A 12,748-nucleotide genomic window follows, 5' to 3' on the forward strand; every position below is an offset into this window, starting at 1 on the left:
TGTGTAGTAAACACTGGGACTTGATTCTGATTTGAGTAGCTGGGGGTTGGGTACTGATGAAGACTGTGGGGACACTAGGTTTCTCCCCAATCTCAACATTTTTTCCCTCCTTCTCCCACCTAGTCAGCTCTATTACTCACTAGGCCAATGACTTTGGGCATGTTACTAGCCTCTTGGCTACAGTCTGGGTCTGGAACGTCCCCCACAGACCCACATGTTAAAGCTTGATCCTCAGCTTGAGGCCACTGGAAGGTGGGCCTTTAAGAGGTGGGGCCTAGTGGGAGGTCTTGGGTCACTGAGGGTGTGGCCTCAAGGGGATTGTGGGAAACTGGGCTTTTTCTCCCCCTCTGCTTCCTGGTGTCATGATGTAAGCTGGCTGTTCCAATATGGCTCCCTGTCATGATCTGCTGCTCTGCCACAGACCCAACACAACAGGGCCAATTGATCATGGCCTGGAACCTCCAAAACTGTGAGTCAAAGTAAACTTTTCCTTTTTTGAAGTTGATCATGTCATATATTTTGTTACAGCAATGAAAAGCTGACTCGCACATTCTCTGTGCCTCGGTTTCCTCATCTGTCAAATGAGCACCACGGTCATAGGGTTATTAGAGGGATTACGAGTTACTGTCTATAAAGTGCTGAGGACAGAACTTGGTAAGCACTAAGAAAGCGTTTGCTATGGAAAATTTGCTATGTGCTGGGGCCTGTGATTTATTTGCCTGATCTCAGGTAATCAGGAAGGCCTGTGAATGGTAAACAGCAGGAGGCTGATCTTCCCCCCACATGCTTGACAGCCAGCAGAGAAAGTTCTTTGTCCCCAGGAGGAGGCTGTCTGGGCTGTAGGCCATCAGAATCAGTAACCACTTTCATGAGAACTAGAAAGATCTCTCTCCCCAGGCGCTCTGTGATTGATTCTCTTGTTGGGGAATCTCCCTGACCTCCTCCTCTTTGAAGCCCCAGGGCTGAGTGCCCTCTGCGCTTCCTCTCACTACTAATTGGAAGTCAGTGGGTTGGCTCTGGCAGGCAGATGGTGATACCCAGGCTGGGCTGGCATTGAAACTATTTTATAGAGTTCAGAGTGAGTTCTGAAGGCTGAAGGGCCAGTGTGTTTAACTCAGGAATTCTCTGGTACTTGATCAGAGCATCTGTTTCTTATGTCAGCGGGGCTTCCACCTGCCCCTTCCCTCTCCAGTGGAATAAGAGTCGAGAAAGGGGCCCTAACATCTGAGACTGAGTAGCATCTTGGGGAGGTTTCTCTCTGGGCCAGGTCAGAGTAAATAAGTGAAGTCTGAGATGTTCTTGGAGATATTGAGAATTTTGCCCCCCGGGTTTCCTGGCCAGGCTGCCTCTGACCTGAAAGGGGTAGGGGAAGTTTCATCTTCTGGCCCAGGCCACAATTCAGTGCAAGGAAGAAATCAATCTTGAGGAGAAAGCTCAAGTGAGTGGTATTATTTCCCAGCCTGGGGCCACATAGAGGGGAACCATTAAAGTGTTCCCAGGCCCAAGGGAAGGGTTAGAATGTGTTGAGACTGTCACTCTCAAGGGCTGACTCTGGGGTTCCAAGATCAGTGAAAGATTTTGGTATTTCTGGGGTCCCTGACATCTATGAGTTATACACTCAGACACTTGTCACCTCCAGCACCAAGACAGTGGCAGCGCATTCATGCAGGTGACAACTGACCATCTGACTTCCGTTTACCTTTCACATTTTGTCTTGTCCTTGACGGAAGAGCTTCAAGAGGGTCTTTTTTCTTTTCTCTTGAACTTCTTATTTTGAAACAATTTAAAATTTACAGAAAAACTGCAAATATAATATAAAGAACTTCAGTATGCCCTTCACCGAGATCCTATTATTATTATTGTTGTTGTTGTTGTTATTATTATTACTATTATTATTTAGTACCTGGGATTGAACCCAGGGGTGCTTAACCACTGAGCCACATCCCCAGCCCTTTTTATTTTTTATTTTTGAGACAGGGTCTTGCTGAGTTGCTTAGGCCCTTGCTAAGTTGCTGAGGCTGATTTTGAACTCAGGAATCTCCTGCCTCAGCCTCCCAAACTGCTAGGATTACAGGTGTGCACTACCATGCCCAGCCCTCATTCATTATTAACCTTTGATGCATCTGTTCTCTCCCTCTGTCTACACATGCACACACACACACACACACGTGTTTGCATATAGTCATCTCTCAGTATTCATAGGGGATTGATTCTAGGATCCCCTAAAGATATCAAAATCTATAAGGGCTCAATTCCCTTGCATAAATGGCATAGTATTTGCATATAACCTACACACATCTTCCTATATATTTTAAATTATCTATTTTCATGCCTAACAACATATTTCATACCATATACAATTGTTAGACTGTATTATACTGTATTGTTTTGGGGAAATGACACAGAAAGTAGTCTGTGCATGTTCAGTATAGATGAAATTTTTTCTAATATTTTCATCTACGGTTGGTTGAATCCAAAGACATGAATCACGCAGAGATAGAGGGCCAACTTATTGTAGGCTTTTTTCCTGAACAATTTGAAGGTTAAATTTTAGAAACATTTGTCCCTTTTTAATTTCATGTGTATTTCTTGCAAAAAATATGCTTCACTATATAAATACAATATAATAAAATTCAGAAAAAGTTAAAATTGCTCTAATATTATTATCTAATCTATAATTCATGTTCTAGTTCCACCAATTTCCACTAATGTACTTTATAGTTATTTTTCTTTCCAGTCCAGGGGCTAATCCAGGATAAGCTTTACATTTTGTTGCCAGGCGCCTTTAGTCTTCTTTAATCTAGAATTATTCTTCAATCTTTCTTTGTCTTTCATGTCCTCAGGAATTTTCTAAATGAAAATAAATCTAAAAGCATTCTTGTGACTGTGACTTCTCTGAATGCCAACTCAAAGAAAAAGAAAGAAATCCTGTTCGGTTCCTTGCCTTTGAAGCCTCAGGACAGGTGGGTCTGACAACAATCTATTTTGGTCATGCCTGGGCATTTTTGGCTTATCCATCTACAGTAGTCTCAAATGATCCTGGGATTTGCTCTTGGGTACACAGTAGATACCTAGTAAGTACTTGCTGATTTTTCAGGGTAGAAGGTGGATTTGAATACTGTATTAAATAACCCAAACAACATTCCAGAAAGGTTCTGATGTTATAGATAGAGAGACAAAGGGTTGATCTTACAGAGGTGAAGGCCAGGGTGCATTACTCCAATGGTGGCATTCCAGCTTGGAGTTCTTGATCTAGTTCCTAATAACATAGTACATTCAAGATCCTTCTCCTTAAATTATCCAGCTGAAGGTAGAAGCTCTACTGCAGGTTGTTTTATGCAAGAAGAGGAAACAAATTCCAGGGCTGTCAGGATCCTATAAACTTTGACATGTACTTTTTTTGTCATATAAACTTGCTCATCTCAGGAACAACAGATTAGAACTTTGAAATCAACCTATTTGTAAGCTAGTCTCCAAGATGGGTTTCTAATGATCCTCTCCTCTCCTGGTATCTACTCCTTTATCTAGTCCCCTACCACATGAATTAGCGTTGATGTACGTTAACAATACAATATGGTGACAGTGACAGTGTGTGACTTCTGAGGCTTAGTCTTTTTTTTTTTTTTTTTTTTTTTTTAGTTCTCGGCGGACACAACATCTTTGTTGGTATGTGGTGCTGAGGTTCGAACCCGGGCCGCACGCATGCCAGGCGAGCGCGCTACCGCTTGAGCCACATCCCCAGCCAAGGCTTAGTCTTAAAAGATATGCAGCATCTGTCTTGATCTCTGGGATATCTTGTTTGGAGGAAGCCAGGTACATTGGGGACACTCAAGCCTCTCTGTGGAGAAGCCCATGTAGAGAAGAACTGAGTCCCTCAACCAGTAGCCAGCACCAACTTGCCAGTTAAGTGAGTGGGCCACTTTATAATTATTATGTTTTGGTACCAGGGGTTGAACACAGGGGTGCTTAACTACTGAGCCACATCCTCAGCCCTTTTTATTTTAATTTTTCAACATTTTTTTTAGTTGTTGATGAACCTCTATTTTATTTATTTATATGCAGTGCTGAGAATCAAACCCAGCACCTCACACATGCTAGGCAAGCGCTCTATCCCTGAGCTACAACCCCAGACCCCTTTTTATTTTTTATTTTGAGACAGGGTCTCACTAAGTTGCTCAGGGCCTCGCTAAGGCTGAGGCCAGCTTCAAACTTGCAATCTTCCTGCCTCAGCCTCCTGAATAACTGGATTACAGGCATGTGCCACCACGCCTGACTGAGTGAGACACTTTAGAAATGGATCCTCCACCTGTAACATAGGCTACTTAGGAGACTGAGGCAGGATTGCAAGTTTGAGACCAGCCTAAGCATTTAGTGAAATCCTGCCTCAAAGTAAAATAGACAGTGTGTGGATATAGTTTATAGTTCAATGGTAGAACACTTGCCTAGCATGTATTGGGCCCTGAATCTCTAGCACTCAAAAAAAAAAAAAAAAAAAAATCCTCCATTTGCAGCTGAGTCTTTTCTTTTGACCATTGCCACCATGACCAGCATCTGTCTGCAACGTCATGAGAGACCTGAAGTTGCTCTCAAATTCTTTACTCACAGAAACTGTAAGAGATAATAATTATTGTTATCTTGGGATACTTTTCTATGCAGCAATAGATAATGATACATTATTCTGTTGAAAAGTGTAAAGGAGCAAATGATTCAGCCATTTTACTCCTACCAAGAGAAATAAAAACATATCTGCACACAAAAATTTGTATACATACATTCATAGTAGGATTGTTCACAATAACCAAAGTGTAAAACCAAGCCGATCATTCAACTGATGAAAGAATAAACAAAATGTGCATTACACAGAATGGAATGTTATTCAGTCATAAAATGTAATAAAGTTCTGCTGGGCATCATGGCACACACCTGTAATCCCAGTGACCTGACAGGCTGAGGCAGGAGGATTGTAAGTTCAAGACCAGCTTCAGCGACTGTGTGAGGCCCTAAGTAACTTGGTAAGACCCTGTCTCAAAATAAAAAATAAAAGGGCTAGGGATGTAGCTCAGTGATTAAAGCGTCCCTGGGTTCAATCCCCAGTACAATCCCCCAAAATCAATATAAGAAACTAAGAATACGGTTGAGGAATCCAAAAATTTTAGTATATTTTGCAATGTTTTTCAGAATGCACATTGATGCATTCATTATGTAGCCAAAGCTTGAGATGGGTGAAATATTTGAATCTCAGATCTGATATTTTATGGCAGAGGATTATCAGAATGTATGCCATTTATGAAATATGTATTCCCCTTCATTCAATCCTGTTGCATGGAATAGTAATAGAAGTGATGGATTAACCCAGAACCCTAGATTGAGGATCCAAGTTATGATATGTATTACCAATATCAATTTGATCAAGTCACTAAATGTCCTTGGATCTCACTTTTTTTTTCTGTGAAATGGGACTACAATTTACCTTAAATGCCATGTTATTTTATATTTTTGAAGGCTGGGGTATATCTTAGTGGAAAGTATGTACTTATTATGTGTAAGGTTCTATATCCCTGACCCTTTTTTGTTGTTGTTTGGTTTTGTATTTTAATTTGTGATAGGGTCTTGCTAAGTTGCCCAGGCTGGCCTCAAACTTGTGAACCTCCCACCTTAGTCTCCCCAGTAGCATGTTTAAACTGACTAAACTGTACCTGGTTTAGTCTCTCATATTGAAATGAAGAAATTTAAGATCACTTTAACTGATGAATTTTTACTCTGGAATCCAGAAACCTGTTAGAATTCCTATTTATAAAACTGCTTGGGGCTGGGTTGTGGCTCAGTGGTAGAGTGTGTGAGGCACTGGGTTCGATTCTTAGCACCACATAAAAATAAATAAAGGTCCACCAACAACTAATAAAATATTTAAAAACAAAAAACTACTAAGTGAACCCAAAACCCACATTCGTCTGCTTTTGGTGTAAGTAAGCAAGCCTTTCATTTTCATGTATGAAAAAAATGCTATCATTGAGCCAATGCGGTGTTACATGCCTATAATCCCAGTGGCTCAGGAGGCTGAGGCAGGAGTATTGCAAGTTCAAAGCTAGCCTCAGCAACTTAGTGAGGCCCTGTCTCAAAATAAAAAATTAAAAGGGCTGGGGCTGGGGCTGGGATTGTGGCTCAGCTGTAGAACGCTCGCCTAGCATGTGTGCAGCCCTGAGTTCCATCCTCGGCATCACATAAAAATAAATAAATAAAATATGGATATTGTGAAATAAAAACTAAAAAATAAATATAAAAAAAGGGGTGGGCTGGGGATGTGGCTCAGTGGTTAAGCACCCCTGAGTTCAATCCCTGGTACAAAAAAAAAAAAAAAGAAAAAGAAAAAGAAAAAAAAGAAAGAAAAAGTTATCCTTAAAGTATGCTAGAGGGATTTCTTTTTGGTGGGGATGATGTATACGTATAGCAGGAAGGATTTTAAAGAGCTCCATACTGATGGCCCTAGGATAATGAAAGTGTAAAACATAAGGAAGCACCAAAAATCTCAATAATCAAGATCATGGCATTTGTATATGATGTTTTTTAAAAATAAAATAAAAGCAAAAATATCCATAATGAAGCCAGATCTTGTGGTGCACACCTGTAGGCTCAGCTACTTGGGAGGTTGAGACAGGAGAATCACTTGGGCCCAGGAGCTCAAGACCAGCGTGGGCAACATAGAGAGAACCCATCTCTTTAAAAAAAAAAAAAAAAAAAAAAAAAAAAAAAAAAAAACCACAATGAACAAGTATTAACACTTTAAGAAAAGGCAGGATCCAACAGGACTGGAAGTAGGGGTAGCAAATGATGAGAACTGTGTGGATACGGTCAGGCAGGCTGACTTATTTGAAAGTATTGTGTACATCATGGTTTTTTCACATTAACTTTGTTTTTATTAATTTTGCACTATCATGATTTATTTTGATTGCTGAGATTTTGTTTTGTTTTTTGGTACTGAGGATTGAACTCAGGGGCATTTAACCACTGAGTTAAGTTAACCATTTAACCATGTTCCCAGTTGCTTTTCTAAAATATTTTATTTAGAAACAGGGTCTTGCTAAGTTGCATAGGGCCTCATTAAGTTGCTGAGGCTGACTTTGAACTTGGGATCCTCCTGTTTCAGCCTTCTGAGCCTCTGGGATTACAAACATGTGCCATCACACCTGACTTCTGAGTGGTTTTTAATTTTTCCACTTTATTTTTTATTTTTTATATTTATTTTTTAGTATTCGGCGGACACAACATCTTTGTATGTGGTGCTGAGGATTGAACCCGGGCCGCACGCATGCCAGGCGAGTGCGCTACCACTCGAGCCACATCTCCAGCCCCAATTTTTCCACTTTACTATTTGTTCTTTTTAGATATACACGACAGTACACATACTGTATGACATATATACATGGAGGATAACTTTTTTTTTTTAAGAGAGAGTGAGAGAGGGGAGAGAGAGAGAGAGAGAGAGAGAGGATTTTTAATATATATTTTTAGTTCTCGGCGGACACAACATCTTTGTTGGTATGTGGTGCTGAGGTTCGAACCCGGGCCGCATGCATGCCAGGCGAGCGCGCTACCGCTTGAGCCACATTCCCAGCCCCATGGAGGATAACTTATTCTAATTAGGATCCTACTCTTGTGGTACACAATGTGGAGTGTCACTGGTCCCACCAACTATGTATGAATGTACCTTTTCCCCCACATCCTTGTCAACATTTATTGTTACTTGTATTTTTCATAATTGCCATTGTGACTGGAGTGAGATGAAATCTCAGTGTAGTTTTAATTTGCATTTCTCTAATTGTTAGAGATGTTGAACACTTTTTCATATATTTGTTGACTACTGAGTTTTTTGACACCACTTTAAATTTTGCACTTGAGGGAAATAACTCACTTGACTTACTCTAGTCTTGGCCCTGCAGATATGCATGGGCTCTTCCTACGTAAAACTAGGAGTAGCTTCTATATCATCCATAGCAAGCATGCCTAGCTCTGGTGAGATCCATGTGTTTTCAGGAAAACTTCTTTTCCCACGAGCATCACTGATGGTGAGAGAAGGCTTCTGTCAGCTCTTTCTTTTGATATGTTTACCTGTTTGTGAGGCACACAGGCAGTGTTTGGCTCACAAGCTACTTTTCTAAATGCTATCATGGAGTCAGTGAGACCCCATAAGCCCAAACAGGAGGGAAGATCTTACCGAGGCTTCACATTTCTTGGCTGAAAAGCAAGATATCTAAGAGTCCTGATGGAGGATCAAAGGCCTGAAGGTACTCACTGAGCACTAAGTAAGACCCATCAAATTGAAGTGGGTATTTCTTTTTCTACCTGCCACCTCAGCACCATTAACAAGGCTCTTGTGTAGAATGGACTTTTCTTAAAGGTTTTGGGAAATGGAGAAGGATACTGCAGCATAATCCAGGGCAGGAAACTATTTAAAATTAATACAGGACATTCTGGGATAAACAAAAACTAAGATGATTTATCACTTGCAGACTTATACTATTATGAAAGCTTTTTAGGGTGAAAAGAAATGATAACAGAAACTTGAATCTTCAGGATAAATGAAGAGTACCAGAAATAATAAGTATAAAAGTAAATATAAAAATTATTTTCCCCTCATTTTGTTAAATTTTATTAAAATTAATTTTGTTAAAATTTTATAAATGTTTAGCACTGGGCACAGTGGTGTACACCTATAATCCCAGGGACCTGGGAGCTGAGGCTGGGGATGTGGTTCAGTGGTTAAGCACCCGTGGGTTCAATCTCTGTTACTTGAAAAAAAAATAAAAAAGGCTGAAGATGGAGGTGTAGCTCAGTGGTAGATCACCCCTGGGTTCAATCCCCAGTTACCCCTGCCTAGAAAAACCCCCAAAACTCTATGAATGTTTAAAGAAAAAATTTTAATGGTGAAGTTTATAGTTCATATATATGCGTAACTCATAACATTTTAAGAGGCATGATTATTTTGGGGGGATACCAGGGTTTGAACTCAGGGGCACTCGACCACTAAGCCACATCCCCAGACCTATTTTGTATTTTATTTAGGGACAGGGTCTCACTGAGTTGCTTAGCGCCTCACTTTTGCTGAGGCTGGCTTTGAACTTGCAATCTTCCTGCCTCAGCCTTCTGAGCCTCTGAGATTATAGGCATAGTCTATAAATTCTATATAGACTATGAAATATTAACATATGTGTCTACAGTGTTTACTTAAAAATGCAAAGAAGGAGCTAGGGAAATAGCTCAGTTGGTAGAGTGCTTGCCTTGTATGTACAAGGCCCTGGGTTCAATCCCCAGCACCACCAAAAAAAAAAAAAAAAAAAATGCAAAGAAGTATAAAAAAACCTAATAGATAAATGTGATAATGAAAGTATATTTCTTTCTTTTTTCTTTTTTTTTCTTTGTGTGTGTGGTTCTGAGGATTAAAAAAAAATATATCGAAAAACACGTAATATGGTATTACTGTATACCTACCAGAATAGCTTAAATTTAATGTTGACAAAGATGTTTTGAACAATTTTAATTCTTCTGTATTGTTGGTGGCAGTGTACATACAACCATATTGAATTAAAAGTCTGAAAGTTTGTATGAAACTTAATAAATACTTATGACCCAGCAATTTCAGTTCCAGGTTATTTACCCAAGATAAATGAAAGTGTGCATCCACAAAAGACTAATTTTTCTTCATATCCTAGATGTCAGTTAATAGGATGATGGATAAACAAATTATGGTATAGTCATATGATGGAATACTACTCAGCATTTTAAAAGAACAAAGTAGTTATTTGTGTAACACCATGAAGGAATTTAAAAAACATGCTTAGTGAAAGGAGGCTTTGACAAAAGAGAATATAATGTAAGACTGCATTAATATGAAGTTCTAAACCTGGCAAAATTAGCCTATGGTGAAAAAAATGGGAACTTACTTGTGGGAGAAACTGGGTAGGCACATGAAGGAACTTTCTGGATGATACTAATGACACTTTTTTTTTTTTTTTTTTTTTAGAGAGAGAGAGAATTTTAATATTTATTTATTTTTTCTTAGTTCTCGGCGGACACAACATCTTTGTTTGTATGTGGTGCTGAGGATAGAACCCGGGCTGCACGCACGCCAGGTGAGCGCGCTACCGCTTGAGCCATATCCCCAACCCTAATGACACGTTTTGATGGATATAAATTACAAAGGTCCATGCTTTCTTTAACACATTGAATGGTACAATTAATATTACAAGCATTGCATTTTGAATAAATGCTCCTTCAAACAAAACTCCATAAATACATACATATGTGTAAGTGTACATATGTGGTACTAGGGATTGAACCCAAGGTGTTTAACCATTGAGATACATCCCTAGTGTTGTTTTTTTTTGGGGGGGGATCAGGGATTTAACCATTTAAGCTAGGAGCATGTAATTGCTAAGCTACATCCTCAGTCCTTGAGATGGTCTTGCTGAATTGCTTAGGGCCTCAATAAATTGCTGAGGCTGACCTCGAACTTGCAATCCTTCTGCCTCAGTCTCCTAAGTCACTGGAATTACTGGCGTGTATCATCATACCCAGCCAAAAATAAATATTGAACTTTGTTAATGTTTGGGGATAAAGTATACTGCTGTGTACAATTTACTTCAAAATTCATTAAAAATTTTTTTTGTTGTTGTTGTAGATGGACACAATACCCTTATTTGTTTATTTTTATGCGATGCTGACTATCAAACCCAGTGCCTCACACATGTAGGCAAGTGCTCTACCACTGAGCTACAGTCCCAGCCCTCAAAATGCGTTTTAGTCACTGGCTTAGCACAGTGACTAAGCAACTCAGTGAGATCCTATCTCTAAATAAAAATATAAAAATATGGCTGGGGATGTGGCTCAGTGGTCCAGTGCCTCTGAGTTCAATCCTCAGTACCCTCTCCTCCCAAAAAAGATGGACAGATGGTGGGTAAAGGACAGATTAAGCGATATAACAAATATAATAAAATGTTAATTTAGAATACAAGTGGTTCATAGATAGATGTCCGCTGTACAATTATTTCAACTTTTCTATGTTTGAATATTTAAAAAATAAACTATTGAGGAGAGAGAATTAAACATCAGATATATCCAAATATGTTTCCAGCAGTGTCGTTTGTAACGATCCCCAGATGGAAACAACATATATATTCATCATGAGCATAAGAAATAAGTAGATTGTGGCATAATCATATAATGGGAGAGTGTACAGCAATAAGAATGAAAGATATACGACTATAAACAGGCAAAACTAGTCTATGCTGTTCAAAATCAGGATAGTGATGGCCCTCAGGCAGAGTCACAACTGGAAGAGAAGATTCCTAGGGGGGTTCCTGATGTGCTTGCTAATGTTCTGTAGCTTAATGTGAGTGCTGTTGCATGGGTGTGTTCAGTGTGTGAAAATTCATCTAGTGGTATACACTATTTCACTTCAATAAAAAGTTTTCAAAAATTAATGTTAGACCTCACTCCTCTTAAAACAGGTTCCTCAGCCCTGCCCCACCCCTGGGAATCCTTCCCCAGCCATCTTTTTCCCTTCTCTGTTCTCCTGGTTCCCAGGCTCTGACACGCCTGTCTCCCTCACCTGCCAGAGGAAAACTCAGTGCAGAGGAATTTAGTTCTCAACCTCTATCCTAGTCTAGACTGCAGGAGGATCCAACTATAAAAGGCTCATTAATGACCTAAACCGAGGAACCATGCAGCCCCAAGATATATTCCTTTGCTTCCTTACAACAACAACAAAAGGCTGAAGGCAGTTTTAAAGGCAGAATTTATTTTTCTTTTTCATAGGTGCCTGCCTTTTCCCCTTCTACCACCCTCTGATTATCCCTTCTGCCTTAGCTCAGAGCCAAGGTCCAAGGATCCCCTGGTTGGTGAGTCCACCTTCAGATTCCACCCAAACTGGGGAATCTGCAGGGTGGAGAGTGATTGGGAGAAAGAGTGGGAGGGATGTGGGGAGAGAAGAGTAGAGTATAGAATTCCAGGACATAATCCCTGCCCTTCTCAAGCTTGCAATTTATTGAGACATCTAGGCCAATATACATCTGAACTAAGCAAAAGAACTATTTAATTAAGCATTTTTTTTCCTAAGGGCTCAAATTTCATTACTCTTGTTACTGGGTCAATCAGAAGCACTGGATTCAATTGATCTTCCCCTCTTCCTTGAAATATTCCTCTGAGTTTCTTCTTATCAGTTCCCTCTTGCTTCTCTCTTGCTGCTTCCTCTTTATCTCTCTCCTTTTCTCTGCCCCACCTTCTCTCATACTGGGGATTAAACCCAGGAGGTACTTTACCACTGAGCTACATTCCCAGCCCTTTTTATTTTGATTCAGGGTCTCTCTAAATTGCTGAGGCTGATCTCAACTTGTGACCCTCCTGCCTCAGCTTCCTGAGTTGCTGGGATTAGGGGCCTGTGCCACTAAACTAGGTCCTGCCTTATATCTTTGATCTCAACATGTTTTTGTGATCCAGGGAGTGGTTCTTAGATACTCTTCTTAAACTACTTTTATTCTTTTGATGGTTTCACTCAATTCTGTGGCTTAAAATATACCATCATGCCCAGCACGGCAGTGCACACCTGTAATCCAAGTTACTTGGGAGACTGAAGCAGATGGATCACAAGTTCAAGATCAGCCACAGCAATTTAGACTATCTTTTTTTTTTTTTTTTTTTTTTTTTTTTTTTTTTTTGAGAGAGAGAGAGAGAGAGAGAGAGAGAGAGAGAGAGA

At 39.9% G+C, this 12,748-nt stretch overlaps 1 long non-coding RNA gene across 1 annotated transcript; it reads left to right on the forward strand.

Annotated features, from left to right (window-relative positions):
• Positions 1 to 367: 367 nt before the first annotated feature.
• On the forward strand, positions 368 to 10,549 carry LOC308638262. The gene is made up of 3 exons (XR_014019804.1): positions 368 to 469; positions 2,844 to 2,963; positions 10,058 to 10,549. It is a non-coding gene; the product is annotated as an uncharacterized lncRNA (long non-coding RNA).
• Positions 10,550 to 12,748: the final 2,199 nt, after the last annotated feature.

Source organism: Spermophilus citellus (genome assembly GCF_964194105.1).
Source record: "Spermophilus citellus genome assembly, chromosome: 18".
Classification (NCBI taxonomy): Eukaryota; Metazoa; Chordata; class Mammalia; order Rodentia; family Sciuridae; genus Spermophilus; species Spermophilus citellus.